The 22,509-nt window shown below is 41.8% G+C and overlaps 1 pseudogene; it reads left to right on the top strand.

Annotated features, from left to right (window-relative positions):
• Nucleotides 1-20,660: 20,660 nt before the first annotated feature.
• LOC123099087 (BTB/POZ and MATH domain-containing protein 1-like) lies at nt 20,661-22,080 on the top strand (annotated as a pseudogene).
• Nucleotides 22,081-22,509: the final 429 nt, after the last annotated feature.

The raw sequence follows: 22,509 nt of genomic DNA, 5'->3' as shown, positions 1-22,509 counted from the left end.
GTGCTTCCAAGGACAAGTTTTTCGAGAGGGTTATCAACCCCTATCTCGCGGAGGTGCTGCAACACCCTCAAACCATTGAGATGCACGAGGGGGTGTTGCACATCCGCGATGTGGAGGGACCAAGGCGTACCGGAAGCGTGGAGACAAAGCTCGAGGACATGGAGCAACAAGTTTTCAAGTGTCAAGGGATGGTGGAGCATGGAATCAACACCAACCAGATGATGATCATGGAGTTTACCAACAACCATAAGCTGGATGCCAAGATCATTGAGGAGACCATCTTCAAGCTTCAAGAGAAAATCGAGCACCTCCAAGCACAGATCTATGACCTGCAAAACCAAACCTGTGACTATGAATATAGATTCAAAAGGATGAGTTTGGCTGCAGATTTGAGGATCCCGGAGACTCGATCATCCTTTTATGATGGTGAACCAATGCCTTGGAAGATGAACGACAAGCCTACATCATCGACAACTCCTACTTCACCACCTCCGAAGACATAATCACATGGGTATGGGCACTCCCCTTGGCAACTGCCAAGCTTGGGGGAGGTGCCCCGGTATCGTATCACCATCACACTCTTATCTTTACTGTTTTACTTAGTTCGATCCTTTTAGTAATATCTTGATCTAGTAGATTGAAGTCTTGGTATGAATTAGTTTTGAGTTTTGCTTTGTGATCTCTATGTAATTGAGTCCGTGAGTTATCTATAATAAATATTAGTGTTGAGTCAAAGGGCTTTGCTATCTTTCTATGATCTTGGGAAAAATAGAAAGAATATGAAAAGAATAAAAGAGTTCATATTGATCTTGTGGATAGTGATGACTTCACACATAGAAAGTATGAGGCTTAAAAGTTGTTGAGAGTTGACAAGCATACTTTTGGTCATCGTTGCAATTAATAGGAAGTAATAAGGAAAGAGAGGTTTGCACATATAAATACACTATCTTGGACATCTTTTATGATTCTGAGCACTCATTAAAGTATGACATGCTAAAGAGTTGATGTTGGACAAGGAAGACAACATAATGGTTTATGTTTTCTCACATCCCAGTTAAAGTATATTGTCATGGATCTTCCTAACATGTTGAGCTCGCCTTTCCCCCTCATGCTAGCCAAATTCCTAGCACCAAGTAGAAATACTACTTGTGCTTCCAATTATCCTTAAACCCAGTTTTGCCATGAGAGTCCACCATATCTACCTATGGATTGAGTAAGATCCTTCAAGTAAGTTGTCATCGGTGCAGGCAATAAAAATTGCCCTCTAAATATGCATGACTTAGTAATGCGGAGAAAATAAGCTTTATACAATCTTGATATGGAAGCAATAAAAGCGACGGATTGCATTATAAAGGTCCATATACAAGTGGCAATATAAAGTGACGTTCTTTCGTATTAAGATTTTGTGTATCCAACCCTAAAAGCGCATGACAACCTCTGCTTCCCTCTGCGAAGGGCCTATCTTTTACTTTATGTCTTTTACTTTATGCAAGAGTCAAGATGATCTTCACCTTTCCCTTTTTCATTTTATCCTTTGGCAAGCACCTCATGTTGGAAAGATCCTGATATTTATATCCAATTGGATGTTCGTTAGCATGAACTATTGTTGTTGACATTACCCTTGAGGTAAAATGTTGCGAGGCAACATTATAACCCATATCTTTCTCAGTGTCCGATTAAAACTCCATAACCATAAGTATTGCGTGAGTGTTAGCAATTGTGAATAGATTGTTGCTTGAGCATAATAAATCATATGACAAAATCTATATATGTTGCTGTTATAAGAATGATCATGATGCCCTCATGTCCGTATTTTATTTTGTTCGATACCTCTATCTCTAAACATGTGGACATATTTTTCGATTTCGGTTTCCGCTTGCGGACAAGCGAGGTCTAAGCTTGGGGGAGTTGATACGTACATTTGGCATCATGCTTTTATATCAATATTTATTGCATTATGGGTTGTTATTACACGATATGTCACAATACTTATGGCTATTCACTCTTATTTTACAAGGTTTACCATGAAGAGGGGGAATGCCAACAGCTGGGATTCTGGCTGGAAAAGGAGCAAATATTGGAAACCTATTCCGCACAGCTCCAAAAGTCCCGCAACTCCACGAAAGTCATTTTTGGATTTAATAAGAATTTATGAGCAAAGAAAGTACTTGAGGGGGCCCACACCCTAGCCAGGAGGGTGGGGGGTGCGCCCCCCCTACTAGGCGCGCCCCCTATCTCCTGGGCCCCCTGGTGGCCCTCCGGTGCCCATCTTCTGCTATATGAGGTCTTTCGTCCTGGAAAAAATCATAAGGAAGCTCACGGGACGAAACTCCGCCGCCACGAGGCGGAACCTTGGCGGAACCAATCTAGGGCTCCGACAGAGCTGTTCTGCCGGGGAAACTTCCCTCCAGGAGGGGGAAATCATCACCATCATCATCACCAACGATCCTCTCATCGTGAGGGGGTCAATCTCCATCAACATCTTCACCAGCACCATCTCCTCTCAAAACCCTAGTTCATCTCTTGTATTCAATCTTGTATCAAAACCACAAATTGGTACCTGTGGGTTGCTAGTAGTGTTGATTACTCCTTGTAGTTGATGCTAATTGGTTTACTTGGTGGAAGATCATATGTTCAGATCCTTTATGCATATTAGTACTCGACTGATTATGAACATGAATATGCTTTGTGAGTAGTTCCGTTTGTTCCTGAGGACATGGGTGAAGTCTTCCTATTAGTAGTCATGTGAATTTGGTATTCGTTCGATATTTTGATGAGATGTATGTTCTCTCTCCTCTAGTGGTGTTATGTGAACGTCGACTACAAGACACTTCACCATTATTTGGGCCTAGAGGAAGGCATTGGGGAGTAATAAGTAGATGATGGGTTGCTAGAGTGACAGAAGCTTAAACCATAGTTGACGCGTTGCTTCTTAAGGTGCTGATTTGGATCCATATGTTTCATGCTATGGTTAGGTTTACCTTAATACTTCTTTTGTAGTTGCGGATGCTTGCAATAGGGGTTAATCATAAGTGGGATGCTTGTCCAAGTAAGGGCAGTACCCAAGCACCGGTCCACCCACATATCAAATTATCAAAGTACCAAACGCGAATCATGTGAGCGTGATGAAACTAGCTTGAAGATAATTCCCATGTGTCCTCGGGAGCGCTTTTCTCATTATAAGAAATTGTCCAGGCTTGTCCTTTGCTACAAAAAGGATTGGGCCACCTTGCTGCACCTTATTTACTTTCATTGCTTGTTACCCGTTACAAATTATCTTATCACAAAACTATCTATTACCTACAATTTCAGTGCTTGCAGAGAATACCTTACTGAAAACCGCTTGTCATTTCCTTCTGCTCCTCGTTGGGTTAGATACTCTTACTTATTGAAAGGACTACGATAGATCCCCTATACTTGTGGGTCATCATTGCGCCCGGATGAAAGGTTCACGATCACAGCAATCACGGACGATGGCCAACCGATTGAACCCAGGCGGACCAAGGAAGCATTTTCTGCTCAGTGCGGAGCTATTGTTAGGGACACCATCCCGATCAGCATCCAGCTATGGAATAAGCCTAAGAACAAAGACCCTCATGTTTCTTATGCCACTGATAGACACAAAGATGATCTTTGGACCTCGCTGAAGGCAAATTTCACCCTACCGCCAGAGGAGGATTCGAATAAGCCAGTTATAGAGCCACTGGCCAAGGCGTGTGCTCTTAAGAAGATGGCGGTTCTATTCAGGAGGTGGAAGAATGAGTTGAAATCAACGTTTGTTGACAAAGGGAAGACTCCAGAATTCACTAGACGATTTGAGAAGATAAGAGATCACTGGCCCGCATTTGTGTCCTACAAGACATCAGACAAGAGTAAGAAAATGTCAGACATAAACAAGATAAATGCTACAAAGAAGCTGTATCACCATCACACGGGGTCAGGCGGCTACCCCAAACCCGGTCATTGTGGGACAAAGATGAGAATGACCTGATTGTTAAAGGGGTCGAACCAGAGACATTGAACTGGTCAGACCGTTCAAGGACTTGGTTCTTCGGGGTTGGGGGAACTTTGGACCCTGAAACAGGGAAGTGCCATTGGATGGACGAGTAACTTGCAATACCCGTCAAGAAGCTTCAGAAGTATATGGTTGCAACGCACGAGGGACGTTCATTCCCGACAGTAAGAATGACGAGCTGACTGAGGCCCTCGGGAATCCTAAGCATCATGGACAAACACGAGGCACGCCAGGCTCCGTTGCATGGAAGGTTGGGTTTCGCGCCGCAGGCGGTTATAAAACCCGGGAGAGGAAGAGGAAACAGGAGCTGAGCGAAATGCAGAAGCTCAATGCAAGAGTACTCAAGCTAGAGGAACACGTTGAGAGCCAATGAGCTGCCGACCAACCATCTCAGTGGCACGAAGCTACCTCAGAAGCTACCCCTCCATCTCAACGGAGAAGCGGTGTGGCTTCCACGGAGCTCGTTTAGCAGCCTGACTTCACGACTCCTAGCTACCCTGTGGATGCTATCACGGAGGCTCAACATTGCCAGCTTATGACAAAATGCCAAAACCTCACCTTGAAGGTGGTTGTCAGCTCTGTTGCACCTCCTCAACACGATGAAACTTTTCACTACCGTCCGATTCGACATGGCTATGCTGTTGTGATGGCGGATGAAGTAATGGAGGGATTTGAGGAGCTCGAGGCTGACCACCCTACATGTGAAGGGGAGATTCAGCTGGGTGATACGTCTCCAACATATCTACTTTTCCAAACACTTTTGCCCTTATTTTGGACTCTACCTTGCATGATTTGAATGAAACTAACCCAGACTGACGCTATTTTCAGCCGAACTGCCATGATGTTTTTTATTGTGCAGAAAACAAAACTTCTCAGAATGACATGAAAATCCATGGATATAAGTTTTGGAAAATATAAAAAATACTGGCAAAAGATGAAGGCCAGGGGGCCCACACCATGTCCATGAGGGTGGGGGGCGCGTCCTCCCCCCTAGGAGCGCCCCCCTATCTCGTGGGCCCCCTGCACCTCCGCTGACCTCAACTCCAACTCTATATATTCCGTTTCGTGGAGAGAAAAATCAGAGAGGAAGTTCCGTCACGTTTTACGATATGGAGCTGCCGCCAAGCCCTAATCTCTCTCGGGAGGGCTGATCTGGAGTCCGTTTGGGGCTCCGAAGAGGGGGATTCATCGTCGTTATCATCATCAACCATCCTCCATCACCAATTTCATGATGCTCACCGCCGTGCATGAGTAATTCCATCGTAGGCTTGCTGGACGGTGATGGGTTGGATGAGATTTACCATGTAATCAAGTTATTTTTGTTAGGGTTTGATCCCTAGTATCCACTATGTTCTGAGATTGATGTTGCTATGACTTTGCTATGCTTAATGCTTGTCACTAGGGCCCGAGTGCCACGATTTCAGATCTGAAACTATTATGTTTCCATGAATATATGTGAGTTCTTGATCCTATCTTGCAAGTCTAAGGTCACCTATTATGTGTTATGATCCGACAACCCCGAAGTGACAATAATCGGGATACTTCTCGGTGATGACCGTAGTTTGAGGAGTTCATTTATTCACTATGTGTTAATGCTTTGGTCCGGTACTCTATTAAAAGGAGGCCTTAATATCCCTTAGTTTCCACTAGGACCCCGCTGCCACGGGAGGGTAGGACAAAATATGTCATGCAAGTTCTTTTCCATAAGCACGTATGACTCGGAATACATGCCTACATTAGATTGATGAATTGGAGCTAGTTCTATGTCACCCTGTGTTATAACTATTACATGAGGAATCGCATCCTACATAATTATCCATCACTGATCCAATGCCTATGAGCTTTTCACATCTTGTGTTTCGCTTATTTACTTTTCCGTCGCTACTGTTACAATCACTACAATACTGCTATCTTTACTTTTGCCACTGTTACCATTACTATCATACTACTTTGCTACTAAATACTTTGCTGCAGATACTAAGTTATCCAGGTGTGGTTGAATTGACAACTCAACTGCTAATGCTTAAGAATATTCTTTGGCTCCCCTTGTATCGAATCAATAAATTTGGGTTGAATACTCTACCCTCGAAAGCTGTTGCGATCCCCTACACTTGTGGGTTATCAAGACTAATTTCTGGCGCCATTGCCGGGGAGCATAGCTCTATTCTTTGAGTCACTTGGGATTTATATCTGCTGATCACTATGAAGAACTTGAAAGATCAAAGAACAAAGATTTATCCCTCAACTATGAGGCGAGGTAAGGAACTGCCATCTAGCTCTGCACTAGATTCTCCTTCTGTTTTGAGTAAGCTTGCGACACCTAAAGCTGCTACTGCTATTAATTCTGACATGTCGCATGTTATTGATGATTCCACTTCTGCTATGCATGATATTTATGATGAAACTACTTCTGTGTGTGATACTACTGTGCCATTAGGTGAATTTCTGGATGAACAACTTGCTAGGGTTAGAGAGAATGAAATTATTGATAATGCTATTATTGATGATAGTGATGATGAAAGTTCTCCCCCTGATTATGAATTACCTGTTGTTCCTGAGGGTTATGTTATGAATGCGGAAGCTGCTAAAGCTATTTTTGCTTGCAAAGATAGATATGATCTTAAGAAATTATTAGCTAAACGGAAGCAGCAATCCCTTAATGCTAGAATGAAACCTGACCCCGCTTTTGCTACTTCACCTATCTGTGTTACTAATAAGGATTATGAATTCTCTGTTGATCCTGAAATAATTACTTTGGTTGAATCTGATCCTTTTTATGGCTATGAATCTAAAACTGTTGTGGCACATCTTGCCAAGTTAAATGATATATCCACCCTATTTACTAATGATGAGAACTCTCGCTATTATTATATCCTTAAGATATTTCCGTTCTCATTAAAAGGTGATGCTAAAACTTGGTTTAATTCTCTTGATCCTGGTTGTGTGTGTAGTCCCCAGGATATGATTTATTACTTCTCTGCTAAATATTTCCTGCTCATAAGAAACAAGCTGCCTTGCGGGAAATATATAATTTTGTGCAAATCGAAGAAGAGAGTCTCCCACAAGCTTGGAGGAGGCCTCTCCGATTACTTAATGATTTGCCTGATCATCCTCTTAAGAAAAATGAAATACTTGATATCTTTTACAATTGATGCTTCCAAGGACCACTTGGATAGTTGTGATGGTTGTGTTTTCAGGGAAAGAACAGTCGACCAAGCTGAATTATTATTGAACAACATGTTGACAAATGAAAATAATTGGACTCTTCCTGAGCCGATTCCTGAAGCAATTCCTGAACCAATTAAGCCAACTCCTAAGCCTATTCCTAAACCTACTCCGAAGAAGAGAGGTGTTCTATTTCTCAGTCCTGAAGATATGCAAGAGGCAAAGAAATCAAAGAAAGAAAAAGGTATTAAAGCTGAAGATGTTAAGAATTTACCTCCTGTTGAAGAGATACATGGTCTTAATATACCACCTGAAGAAACACATTGTCTTGATAACCCCACACAGGTAGTAAAGGTAAATTCTCTCTATAGATATGATAAAGTTGAAATTTCGTCTACTAGACTTGCCAGACAGTGCTTAGATGAATTTGATGATTTTATGGATAAACAAGCAATTTTCAATGATTATGTTAGTAGACAGTTGAAAATAATGCTTATATGATAGGACGCTTGAGTGATTATATGTCTAGAGTTAAGGGTGAACTTAAACTCACTAGTAAACATGCTTCTATGGTTACCACTCAAGCTGAACAAGTACTTAAGGCTCAGAATGAATTGCTAGATGAAGTAAATAATAAATATGATTTTGCTGTTAGAGTGGATACTAGAACTGGTAAAATGACTCAGGAACCTTTGTATCTTGAAGGCCACCCTAAGAGGATTGAACAAGATTCTCAGAATAATAATCTAGATGCTCCTAGTTCCTCTAAGAAGAAGAAAAAGAAAGATGATAGGACTTTGCATGCTTCTAGTGAAACTAATGTAGAAACACCTGAGAATCCTAATGATACTTCTATCTCTGATGCTGAAACACAATCCGGAGACTAACATGAACCTGATAATAATGCTAATAATGATGTTCATGTAAATGCTCAACCTAGTAACAACAATGATATAAAAATTGAACCTGTTGTTCATCTTGATAACCCACAATCAAGGAATCAACGTTATGATAAGAGAGATTTTGTTGCTAGGAAGCATGGTAGGGAAAGAGAACCATGGGTTCAGAAACCCATGCCATTTCCTCCTAAACCATCCAAGACAAAGGATGATGAGGATTTTGAGCGCTTTGCTGAAATGATTAGACCTATTTTCTAACGCATGCGCTTAACTGATATGCTTAAAACAAATCCTTATGCTAAATACATGAAAGATATCATCACTAATAAGAGGAAAATACCTGAAGCTAAAATCTCCACCATGCTTGCCAACTATACCTTTAAGGGTGGAATACCTAAGAAACTTGGTGATCCCAGAGTACCCACTATACCATGCTCCATCAAAAGAAATTATATTAAAACTGCCTTATGTGATTTAGGAGCCGCTGTTAGTGTTATGCCTCTTTCCTTGTACCATAGACTTGAATTAAGTAAGTTGACACCTACTGAGATATCTTTGCACATGGCTGACAAATCAACTACTATACCTGTCGGCATTTGTGAGGACGTGCCTGTTGTTGTTGCGAACGTTACTATCTTAACATACTTTGTCATTCTTGATATTCCTGAGGACGACAGTATGTCGATTATCCTTAGTAGACCCTTTTTAAATACTGCAGGTGTTGTTATTGATTGCAACAAAGGCAATGTCACCTTTCATGTTAATGGAAATGAGCACATGGTACATTTTCCGAGGAAACAACCTCAAGTTCATAGCAAAAATTCTATTGGGAAAATTCCATCAATTATATTTGGAGGTTTTGAATTTCCTCTTCCTACTCCAAAGAAAAAGTATGATATTCTTATTGTTGGGGATGTCCATATCCCCGTTGAGGTAACCTAGTGTTATTCGAAAGTTCTCCGTTTCCGTGTTATTCGGAATGAGTTTGTTAACAAGACTTGATCAACCTTGTTAATGGATTCATTTTGATGATCATGAGATGGATGAAACTAGAAGGCACAACCTTCTGTACCCTCTTTTTACTTTCTGCTATTTAGAACAAATAAAGCAAAAATAGTATTATATGTCTGTTTTCTGAATTATCTATACAATAAAAATATCCCAAAAATAAAAGTGCTCCAAATGCCCTGCAAATTTAGTATTCTTTTTTAGAATATTTGAGGATTTTAGGCACTAAAAACACTGCAGGAGGGGCAAGCACCTGGCCACGAGGGTGGAGGGCGCGCCCACATCCCCTGGGCGCCCCCCTGTCTCGCGGGCACACGGTGGACCCCCTCCACTTATTCCTGCACCCACACACTCCATCTTCTTCCCAAAAAAATCCCCATCCAATTCAAGCACGAGTTCTAGCTCATTTTGCTGCGATTTTTGATCTCCTTGCTCAAAGCCCCATTCACAAAACTGCTTTGGGAGATTGTTGCTTGGTATGTGACTCCTCCATTGGTCCAATTAGTTTTTGTTCTAGTTCTTTATTCATTTTAAATTTTTGCTGCATAGGTGACCCTGTTCTTGAGCTTGCATGTTAAGTTTATGAGGTCCCAAGCAATTCTAATGCATGATATAGGCTCTAGGCACTTGTAGGAGTAGTTGCTACCAATCTTGTTTAGTTTTATTTACTTTTATTTTGAAGTTACTAAAGTTTCAGAAATTATCAGAAATTTTTAAGGAGATTTTTGACGGGCTCTTCTAGCAAAGGCTCTCAAGATAAACCAGCTAAAGAGAAGGAAAAGGCCAAGTATGATCTTCCTCGCATAGCGGAAGTACGGCCATGTGAATGGCCCTGTGATGATTTCTTGAGAGAAGCCAGAATATATGAAGACTTTTATTCTTTGATTGAAAATGCTGGCCTCACCAACTTCCTCCACGAACGGATCGATAAGTATCTCTTACTCACCAATACTTTCATGAAAAACTTTTATTATTATCCTAAGAAGTCACCGCCTTCAGTATCATTTCATTTATATGATGAATTGAGGGAAATGTCTTTACGTATTTTTTGCGCGGTGTGTAGAATACCCTTTGAGGGAAAGTTAGATGAACCACATCGTAAAGATGTGGATGGTTTTGTTAACACCATTACCGTAGGGGATCCAAAGAAGGGTTCCGATGCGAGAATCTCTAGCATACACTTTCCTGTTTTACGCTACTTTGCCATATTTGCTAGTCGATGCTTAATTGGTCGTGGAAATAGTGGAAACTTTAATGTTCCTGATATTATTATTCTTCTCCATGCCTTGTTTGGTGATAATATTTTTAGTATGGGTGCCGTTATTACTAAACAGCTAAGCCTGAATCGTACAAAAGGCCCCATCTTTGGAGGTATCTATGCTGCACGTCTTGCTAAACATTTTGAGATACCTATTAGGCACCATGAGAAAGAGGAGACAATTTTGCGTCCTTACATTTTAGATTACAGGAGCATGGTAGCACATGAGTTTATTGTTCATAATGATGATAAGATGCTACTGTATAACTTGAGATTTAATAAGAAACACAATGAGACTATTATTCTGCCTGCGCCTCTATTGTTTGATTTGACTGCAGTTGATTATCTTGTCACGCCGGAAGTGGTGTACGCTCATCGAGGCCAAGCATCCACTCCAGAGCCTGAGCCTGAGCCGGAACCTTCACTGGACCATTATCGTGCATCATCTTACCAGTGGGATCCAAAGGAGATGGCCAGCCAGTGGTATCCTGATTTCACCCCTCAGTACACCGGGGAGAGTAGCCGCGGTCCTTGGCATTAGACCAACTTAGGCCAAAATCCTAAGCTTGGGGGATTATGTATCTCTCACGGACTCTACATTCATGTTCACACACTATTCTAGCTGTCGGTGCTCATACTCATTCATTGTATTATCCATGCTAGTTTAACTTTTTTTTCTAGCCTTCTTCTTGGGTGCTTGATAAACCTTAAGAAAAAAATAGTTAGTTTAATCTTCATGCTTGTAGTAGTAATTAAAATGAAAATCCAAAAATATTTCTCGTTCTTCTTTTACTTGTTGGGAGCTTTCCCGTGTAAATAGTTTTATTTTCTTTTCCTTCCTTTGGGGGTCGAGAGTAGAAGACCATATTGAAAATGTTTAGCGGCTCTCATATGCATGATTGTTTATTTAACTTAGAGCCCATTTTACTTTGTCTCCTCTCTTGAGTTGAATGCTTGCAGATTCCAGCTTAGTCCAATGCACATGCACTATTATTATTATACACATCGTTCGGTCGTTCAAGTGAAAGGCAATAGTGACGATATATGATGGACTGATTGAGATGAGATAAGCTGGTATGAACTCGACCTCTCTTGTTTTTATAAATATGATGAGTTCATCGTTCCTGATTCAGCTTGTTATGAAGTAAACATATTTGCAATGACATTTAGAGATTATAGTTGCTTGTGCCATACTTCATTAGCTATGAGTTATAATGGTCTACCTTGCGTGCCAACATGCTATTAAAATGATTATGATGTGGTATGATGGGATGGTATTCTCCTTTGAAGAAATTGAGTGACTCGACTTGGCACATGTTCACGCATGTAGTTGAAACAAATCAACATAGCCTTCACGATATTTATGTTCATGGTGGATTAGATCTTACTCATGCTTATACTCGGTGTGAATTAATTTTAATGCATGTTTATGACTGTTGTCTCTCTCTCAGTTGTTCGCTTCCCAGTCTTTTGCTAGCCTTCACTTGTACTAAGAGGGAATACTGCTTGTGCATCCAAACTCCATAAACCCCAAAGTTGTTCCATATGAGTCCACCATACCTTCCTATATGTGGTATCTACCTGTCGTTCCAAGTAAATTTGTATGTGCCAAACACCAAACCTTCAAATGAAATTTTGTTTTGTATACTCGAGCAGCTCATGTTTCAACAAGGGTTGCCTGTATCTTCCATGCTAGGTGGGTTATTCTCAAGATGAGTGGACTCCGCTCCTCATTCACGAGAAAGGGCCGGTAACCGGATGCCCAGTCCCATGATCCAAAAAGATCAAAGCAAATCAATATAATTAAACAAAACTCCCCCATGGCTATTGTTAGTTGGAGGCACTCGTTGTTTCGAGCAAGCCATGGATTGATGCTTGTTGGTGGTGGGGGAGTATAAATTTTTACCATTCTCTTTGGGAACTGCCTATAATGCATGTAGTATGGAAGATATAGCCATCTGATAGTTGCTGCGTTGACAGTGAAAGTATGCCGCTCAAAATGTTATTCAATCTCTATTTTAAAATCGAGCTCTAGCACCTCTACAAGTCCCTGCTTCCCTCTGCGAAGGGCCTATGTATTTAATTTTATGTTGAGTCATCACCTTCTTATTAAAAAGCACCCGCTAGAGAGCACACTGTTATTTGCATGTATTACTATTGGTTTATATTGGGTATGACTTGACTGGATCTCTTTTACCATGAATTACAATGTTTAGTCAGTCCTTGATCTTTAAAGGTGCTCTGCATTTATGTTTTGCAGTCTCAGAAAGGGCTAGCGAGATACCATCTTGTTATATCATATTATGATTGTTTTGAGAAAGTGTTGTCATCCAAGTTTTATTATTATGGCTCGCTAGCTGATTATGCCATTGATATTGTGAGACCTAAGTGTTATTGTGAGTATGATTAGTTCATAATACTTGCTGGAACTTGAATGCTGGATTTACATATTTACAACAACAAGAGCAAATAGAGTTTGTAAAAGTTTTCTTTATCACTTTCAGTTTATCAACTGAATTGCTTGAGGACAAGCAAAGGTTTAACCTTGGGGGAGTTTATACGTATCCAACGTATCTACTTTTCCAAACACTTTTGCCCTTATTTTGGATTCTAACTTGCATGATTTGAATGAAACTAACCCGGACTGACGCTGTTTTCAGCCGAACTGTCATGATGTTTTTTATTGTGCAGAAAACAAAACTTCTCGGAATGACATGAAAATGCACGGAGATAAGTTTTGGAAAATATAAAAAATACTGGCAAAAGATGAAGGCCAGGGGGCCCACACCCTGCCCATGAGGGTGGGGGCGCGCCCTCCCCCCTGGGCGCGCCCCCCTATCTCGTGGGCCCCCTGCACCTCCAGGGACCGCAACTCCAACTCTATATATTTCGTTTCATGGAGAGAAAAAATCAGAGAGTAAGTTTCGTCGCGTTTTACGATACGGAGCTGCCGCCAAGCCCTAATCTCTCTCGGGAGGGCTGATCTGGAGTTCGTTTGGGGCTCCGAAGAGGGTGATTTCTCGCCGTCGTCATCATCAACCATCCTCCATCACCAATTTCATGATGCTCACCGCCGTGCGTGAGTAATTCCATCGTAGGCTTGCTGGACGGTGATGGGTTGGATGAGATTTACCATGTAATCAAGTTAGTTTTGTTAGGTTTTGATCCCTAGTATCCACTATGTTCTGAGATTAATGTTGCTATGACTTTGCTATGCTTAATGCTTGTCACTAGGGCCCGAGTGCCATGATTTCAGATCTGAACCTATTATGTTTCCATGAATATATGTGAGTTCTTGATCCTATCTTGCAAGTCTATAGTCACCTATTATGTGTTATGATCCGACAACCCCGAAGTGACAATAATCGGGATACTTCTTGGTGATGACCGTAGTTTGAGGAGTTCATGTATTCACTATGTGTTAATGCTTTGGTCTAGTACTCTATTAAAAGGAGGCCTTAATATCCCTTAGTTTCCACTAGGACCCCGCTGCCACGGGAGGGTAGGACAAAATATGTCAAGCAAGTTCTTTTCCATAAGCAAGTATGACTATATTTGGAATACATGCCTACATTACATTGATGAATTGGAGCTAGTTCCGTGTCACCCTATGTTATAACTATTACATGAGGAATCACATCCGACATAATTATCCATCACTGATCCAATGGCTACAAGCTTTTCACATCTTGTGTTTCGCTTATTTACTTTTCCGTCGCTACTGTTACAATCACTACAATACTGCTATCTTTAATTTTGCCACTGTTACCATTACTATCATACTACTTTGCTACTAAATATTTTGCTGCAGATACTAAGTTATCCAGGTGTGGTTGAATTGACAACTCAACTGCTAATACTTAAGAATATTCTTTGGCTCCCCTTGTGTCGGATCAATAAATTTGTGTGGAATACTCTACCCTCGAAAGCTGTTGTGATCCCCTACACTTGTGGGTTATCACTCGGTCTTGCTCTGAAGACTCCATGTCTATGGCGGAAGGAGTACATGAAGCTTCCAAACTGGACGTCTCCTCCTCCTCCTCCTCCGGCGAGTCAGGGAACTCCACCGACTCCTCCGGCGAGTGATCAGGGCACTCTGCCTCCTCACCCGCCTCCTCCGGCGTGTGACGCAATCCGGCTCCTTCTTCGCCTCCTCCGACGAGCACTCTGCCTCCTCCGGTGCATGAGGGCACTACGGCTCCTCCTCCGCCTACTTCGGCGCATCAGAGCACTCCGCCTCCTCCGGCATGTCAGAGCACTCTGCCTCCTCCGGCGTGTCAGCGGACTCCGCCATGTCAGCAATGGTGGAAGAGAGAGCCGCTGCTCCGGTGGCTAGCAGTACAAGCAGAGGAGGGAAGCAATTCAAATATGGTCCATCTCTCAAGGCTCCGGAAAAATTACCATATGAGAGGACCGACAAGGAAAACGATCACATCAGTCGTGCCCGAGTGAGGGACTTTTTTTGCACGGAAACCTCCACCTCCAAAGGAAACGGTAGATCCGATGAAAGTGAAGCGGACTATCGATGCCTTGAAGCGACCACCACCGCCTCCGCCAGATTCCAACTATGTGCGCACTATTAAAAGGGCATATAAGGAAGCGGAGCGGTCGGGAAGTACTTGTAGTGATGCAAGGTCAGCAAAACAAAGAAGTGGGAGAAAAATTACCCAGCTCGTCAAACAGGCGAAGCAAACGTGCCCCCCGCTCAAGATGTCCAGCGATATCGTCGGTAATCATCCGGGGATGGTGCCCGGTACCAATCCTGCTGATTACCTGGCCGATGATATAGAGTTGGAAACAATGGAGGCAGACCCCTTCAAATACGAGTACGGGAAGCCTCTCGTCAAACCAGATCATCCGCCTCTAACAACGATGATGCAAGGATTGCGTGAATGGTACATGGAAAGATGCAGCCAGTCTGGGAAGGATATTGTGACTGAGAGTTAAAGAGGAGCACGACCTCGTTGGAATGGATCTGTTGTCTATTGAATTTGACGAGTTATTCCAGTTATAAAATCAAAATGCCCTCGACAAAACACTCGTGACTTGCTACTATCTGTAAGTACTACTTCTGTAATTAAGTCTCCATATATAGCTCAGCTCTTTCATTGCATGTATATATAATTATCCTCACTACATTATGCAAGTTGAATATCGTCGAATGCAGAAAAATAGATATCTATGACATTGGGTTTATTAACCCAAATATCGTACATGAATGGACGGTCAAACACAATGTCACAAAAACTGAGGACAACTTGCTACAATCGTTGCTTAAAAATCAAAACAAAGATAAAATACTCTTTCCTTACAACTTCAAGTGAGTGTTATTGTCTTGTGCATATCCGGTTTCTGTTACTCGAGTTTAATTATAGTAATGTAATTGATGAGTTATGCATGTGTGCGCAGATTCCACTTTATTTTGTTAGAGATTAAGCTTGAAGCTGGAATAGTAACTGTCTTAGACTCGAGACGGAAAAAACCCTAGGAGTATGCGGACATGATTGATATGCTCCAGAAGTACGTAAGTTCAATCGATCATTATCGCACCATATCAGCAACTTTATTCATTTCCTGATACCAAGTAATTATTCTCTTTGTCTGGCATGGTATGGAAAGAGTTCACCGTAATTACGCCGGGACTGCCGACGGAGCTGCGGTTTAAACACCCAAAAGTAAGTACTACTAGCTAGTTCCACGCATCTCCCATTGATTCTATCTAGATTCATCAATACCATTTAGCATGCTTGATTATCAGTTTCATTGAACTCTATTTCTCGTAAAGTGCTTGTGGCAGGAAGCCGAGAATGATTTTTGTGGATACTACGTTTGCGAGTTCATCTACAACTCGACAACCTCTAAGCGGGACTATGTTGAAAAACAATATGATGTACGTAAGCAAAAGAATTCACAATTTTATTTTATTAATTACCATCATTTGTGTTGAGTTTCATTCATATATATGTATTGACCCACTTCTTTAAATTAGATGTGGCATATGCGGGATGAACTCCTACCACATGATCGCATGCGAGCTATTCAAGAGGAATTGGCGGGATTCTTTCTTGACCATGTCATAAATAAAGCCGGAGAATACCATGTGGAAGTTCAAATAGACCTTAGATGTTAGGTTTTGTAAGAGATCTTATATTGTATATATGTAGCTAGTAGCGTCGGGTAGATATACGAAAACTTGTTGTTCGTCCAATCTCTCGGAGAAAGAGAGGTTACTTCTCTCTGTATGTTCATGAAGATCTTGTGTACTTAATGGTTCCTTCATTTGCTTACTAGCTAGCGTGTCGAGTTCTTTCTATACGTATAGTAGCTAGCGTCAACTAAGCACGGAGATAAAGAGAGGTCACTTCTCTCTATTAGCTAACTAACACAATATATGAAACCGCTAAATTAACCCTCCAAAACCCACTAACCACCCCCCCTTTAAAAAAAAACCTGCTCCTGCCATATGCTGACGCGTGGATGCCTTTTGGTCCCGGTTGGTATTACCATCCGGGACTGAAGATCCTCCTGCTTGGGTGCCCCGCAGCGGCCACGTGGAGCCCTTTCTGTCCCGGTTTGTAAACGAACCGGGACTAAAGGTTTTGGGCTTTAGTCCCGGCCTTTTAGTTCCGGTTCCAGAACAGGGGCTAATGAGCCTCTGGAACCGGGACAAATGGCCCATTTTTTACTAGTGTTATATTATCCAAAATCCAATGGCATAAGGTGGATTCTTGTTTTTTATGGGAACATCTCTAAGTTATTCTACGAGTATATCATAATCGTTTGTAGATTGTTGAATTATTTTGATTTTTTTAGGAATTATGGGATCCTAACCTTAAATTATCTAATCATTACTTATAGGTTAGTGTGCCACAAAGGCTCTCTTTGCAACATTAATCTAACATTTTAGGCAGGATTACCACCTGATGCAGTTTACATCATTACAACTTACCAGGAGAAGTAAAGAGTGTTAAAAGATAAAAAAATGTGCGTACAAATATTTCGAAAATGTAGAATCACATTGTGATTGTTAAAGGAACAATTTAATGCTTTATCTTTATTCTTAATTAATCTGAAGAGATGATCTCTTGAAAAGCTTCTATTCTTCTAATTATACACACAAGCCAATCAGTCATTGTTTTTGTATGTCACCGTGTAGAACAAAAGTGATGTGATGTGACCCCACATACAACCTGGAACTGGAATATGTTCGGATGCCATTAAGTAACTTACGTGATAATTAGCTGATTGGCCGGTAAGTGTTGTAAATGTACCTCCAATTCTATCTATTTTTAGAGATAGCTTACTAGGCTTGCTGCCTGGTACCCCCGATTCTTCAATTTGTTCAAGCAGCTAAACAACGCAAGAAATTTCTAGAGAATTAATATTGTTCAACTTTCAGGAAGTGTTGTCAAGCAACATGTTGCTTGATGAGGGACGAAAAGATCGTTCAACAGGAACATGAACCGGTATGGAAATTCCTCTGGTGGCCGAGCATCTTGTTAGTCTGTTTATGTTGACCAGATTAGGAAAAATCATAGTGTAAAAACTTAAATCTGTTTCACAAACCTTTGAGCGACTGTGGTATCCATGGCCTGATGCCATGATATACTCCCTCCGTTTCTAAGTATGTGTCTTTATAAAGATTTTAACAAGTGACTACATACGGTGCAAAATGAATGAATCTACACTCTAAAATATGTCTATATATATCCGTATGTGGTAGTTTATTTAAAATCTCTAAAAAGACAAATATTTAGGAACGGAGAGAGTATATGGTTTTGTGCTAAAACCGTTTTTACTTTTTCATTTGAAGGTCAAACAAGGTCGAAGTGGTTTTATGAAGAATTTTGAGGGCCGTCCAAATAAAGCGTATTAGTTACTCCCTCCGTCCAAAAATAATTATCATCAAAATGGATAAAAGGTGATATATTTCAAACTAAAATACGTCTAGATATGTCTAGATACATCTTTATCCATTTTGATGACAAATATTCCCGGGCGGAGGGAGTATATTTTAAAATACCACACAAAAATATAAGAGCGTTTAGATCATTAATGATCTAAACACTCTTATATTTCTTCACGGAGGGAGTACCAAGTTCTGCCTCTTGTTGGACCAGGTGAACCGCCATCGATTAAGTTTGATCACTTTCAAATCTGTCTGTGTTTAAGTGTTAACCGGTGAACCGTTCAGATATTTTAGTTTGAGAGTAATCTGCGTAGAATATGAGAACCCACCTGGATTAGTCTCTAATTTTATACTTTTACTTGATCTGCGTCAAAGACATGCGATGTTCACGCCTTGAATATGAGAGGCCGGAAAGTTAGATGGTTTGAAATGATGATGGGTGATTTAGTCTCTAATCACCCCTCATCACTGCTCAATTATGAACCACTCATTCCAAATCGTCTAACTTCCCGGCCGGTCACCCATCCTCTCACTAATCGAGCATGAGCACGCTTAACTTCCAACTTCTATTCCCCCTAGTTTCCAAGTCTGCACCTGTTGTTTACCTGACAATAATAAGCTGTCAATTCTATTAACCCTTAGGAGTTTAGCTTGAGTATGAAGTCACATTTTCACTGTTTGAGTTTGAAACTATTATTCTAAAAAATAATTATTATTTAGTAAAAATAATATTTCTTGAATAAGTAGTTTGACCATAGTTTGACCACAGCTTGACCAGATTTGACCATAGTTTGACCACAGTTTGACCAAAAGTCAAAAAAACTAATATAATTATTTATTAACACTAATATTTTTTGAATAAGTAGTTTGACCATAGTTTGACGGAAATTTGTCCAGATTTAACGAAAATTAAAAAAAAACTAAAATTTGAGCATACCTTTTTTTCCTTTTAGAATTTGAGGATTCTAAAAATTTGCAAACAGGCCTATGGTTGTCAAAATCGGATGCAGATTCTCGTGCTGATTTTTTGATATATTATATATTTTTTTCGACATAGTATGCAAAAGATATGGCCGTTTTACTTTTTCATAACATTTTTTTGCAAAACATGTCCAAATTTAAGTTTCTTAATTTTCCTAACTAGTAGATGTAGTAACATAACTACATCTCGAAGGATTTTAATTTTTAAAGTTTTTATCATTTTCTTTTGTTTTTTACAAAACTGAAATGGCGATAGGGGGGGTAGAGTTTGAAAATTGCCCTTTAGTCCCGGTTTGTTTCCCCAACCGGTACTAAAGGTTAGATCCTTTTGTACCAGTTTGTGACACAATGGCACTATAGAAGACCATTAGTCCCGGTTTATGTCACAAATCAGGACTAAAGGGGCTCGTGGGGCCCTGGCCTGATGTTAGCCTGCCACCACCCCTTTAATACCGGTTCGTGCCACGAACCAGTACTAAAGGTTCAACACGAACCGAGACTAATGAATAGCCGTTCGAACCGGCACTAATAGTCACATTAGTGCCGGTTAATTTACAAACCGGGACTAAAGGGCTAAACATTAGGCCCTTTTTTACTAGTGCAGGGCTTGAGCTTCTCGGCATGCATGCAAGGGCCTCAAGGCTTGCCGGGTTGTTAATGTAGGGCAAGACCATAGTGAGGACCCTAGGAACATGCCTGTAGAATCCCTACGTACCGCCGCAGAAGCACCTGACTCCCCATTGCAGATAGTCCGTCGTCAACATTTGTCGTGACCTCTTTTGCCGAACAGGTCTGAGAGGTATTGGAACCACCGCTCTCGAGTGCTTCAGCCCTTCATGCTTGGAAAATGTGCCTCTCAACAAAAAAGTGAGTTTGGAGAAGGCTATGAAAAATAGCTTCATGGATTGCCTTCCTTCTTGCTTCCCAAGTTGCTTTGCGTAACCGCTAATTTCATCAAGCAGACAAGCAGCCATGTGATAAAGATTCAAACATGGTGAACAACCATTGTTTTCGTAAAAGAAAATTCGTCAAAGCCTATCAACATGGGATCTAGTTTTAAAAACCTCAATGCGAGAAATTCAATGATGAAAACGGTTTGAGATTTGGACGCATGGTTTAAAAGATAAAACGTTTTGAGTAAACAGATTTACGAAAAAAGAAAAACTCCCATGTTACGAAAAATGCTCCTTAATTAGTATTTTTTTTCGAGAATCTCCTAGATTAGTACTGATCAGTTTTTTTAGGAAACCTGGTTATTTCGAGAAAATATGGGCGGCGGCCATATTCCGCGTACAAACGCTAAAAATTGGCCCAGCGGAAATTTATCAGCCCACGGCGCAGAATTTTCATGGGCCGTTACCCCCGTTTGTTGTTTCTGACCTAGCTGCTCTACCCTACCGGACGACCACGCCCGCACGGCCGCACCGCCGCCGTTCCCCAAGGCCAAATCGCTTGCATCGTTCCCCATCTTGCCACCGCCACGCCGTCGACCGCTACCCTGCGCCGCTCTCCGCAGCGCTGACTGGCCTACCGAAATCCCTCCCCCGTGCGGCCGTTTCCCCAACCGCCTCTCCCTCCGCCAGTCTGCCCCCGCCTCTCCCTGCCGGCTCACCAATCTACCCCTGCTGCTCCACATCGGCAAGATCGCAGGAATCATGTCGTTCGCCGGCGTATCCGTAGTTTCTGCCGGCAGCATGCCGCAGGGGTCGGCCATGATCTACTCCGGCTCCAGCGCAGCCAGCAGAGACAGTTGGTATCACCTCCTTGTGGTGGAAGGTTACTCCCGCTTCAAAGACACGCCCACCGGAGTGCTCATCAAGGGCTGCTCTTTCCAAGCTGGAGGCCATCGATGGGCTATGAAACTCTACCCCAATGGCTGTGTCCCAGATGATGCCGGTTTCGTGTCCGTTTATCTTTTCCTTGACCAGGCGGATGTTGCACGGCATGTGATGCTGCACCTCCAGTTTAGTTTGATTGATGAGGCTGACAAGCAAGAGCACGCACGCATCCGCGCAATCAAACCATGTGCCTTCTCCGGCACTGGCCCTACTCGCATTTGGGGTCGTCGTCGTTTCATAAAATAGGAGGACCTTGAGAAGTCAGGGCATGTCAAGGATGATTGTTTCACCATCCGGTGTGATTCCATCACCGCTGAAGCTGCTGATGCTCCCTTGATCGAGGTGCCGTCATCTAACATAAGCGAGCATCTGAGCCATCTCTTAATGACCAAGGTGGGTGCCGATGTGATGTTCGAGGTCGGCCCTGAGACGTTTGTTGCGCACCGTTGTGTGCTCGCGTCCCATTCCCCTGTCTTTATGGCTCAACTCTTTGGCCCCATGAAGGAGGGGACCATGGCTAGTGCCGTACAGATACAAGACATGGAACAGAACGTGTTCAAGGCCTGCTCAGTTTTGTCTACACCGACTTGATGCCCGAGATGGAGGCGGAAGGAGCCGATGTGGTTACGTGGCTGCGACACTTGCTTGCCGCGGCCGATAGGTTTGATCTCCAGCGGCTCAAGTCCATGTGTGAAGAGAGGCTGTCGAAGCACATAGATTTGAGCTGGGTGACGGCCACCCTTGGTCTGGCAGCGCAGCACCATTGCCATGGACTCAAGGAGGCCTGCCTAGAGTTTCTCAAAGTCCAATCCCCTGAAGACTTGCGAGGAGTCATGGCGACCAGCGACTGGGAGCACATAGCTGCAACCGATCACTCCGTTCTGAATGAGCTCATCGGCAAGCTTGCTTCCAAAGTTTAGTTCGTCTGCTGTAACAGTGTCCTCGTGTGGCTTCTGCTACGCATGGAGGATCAAACATATGTGTGCATGACAGATGGTTTATGGATTTAGTTAGCTATGTGTTTTCTGAAAGTTGTCCGATCCATTGATTGACATCAATGATCTCAACATCCATTGGTTGTCACATCCTCCGAGCAAGTAGATCTAGTTTGTTAGTTTGGGAACTATAAAAGGAGCAAAAAATTGGCTTGATATCATAACTAAGGGGTAAAATATGGGGAAAAAGTATACTATAAAAGCTACCACAAGATGACAATGTGAGATATAAAAAGTAGAATTTACGTACTTCTACTTTCTTTTCTTTTGTTCATGTTTGTTATTTTGAAAGGCATTTTACTTTCTTTATTGGCCACATTGTTATGGTTAATTATGTCACTAGAATATATTGTTTCAACCAAATCATTTTTCTTTTATTATATGGTTATTATTTTCTATGCGCAAATTGTTCTCTGGTCACTTTTTTGTAGTACCACAAAT

Source organism: Triticum aestivum, chromosome 1B (assembly GCF_018294505.1).
Source record: "Triticum aestivum cultivar Chinese Spring chromosome 1B, IWGSC CS RefSeq v2.1, whole genome shotgun sequence".
Lineage (NCBI taxonomy): Eukaryota > Viridiplantae > Streptophyta > Magnoliopsida > Poales > Poaceae > Triticum > Triticum aestivum.
The sequence above is the reverse complement of the archived record's forward strand: the minus strand, read 5'-3'. Positions and strand labels throughout refer to the sequence as shown.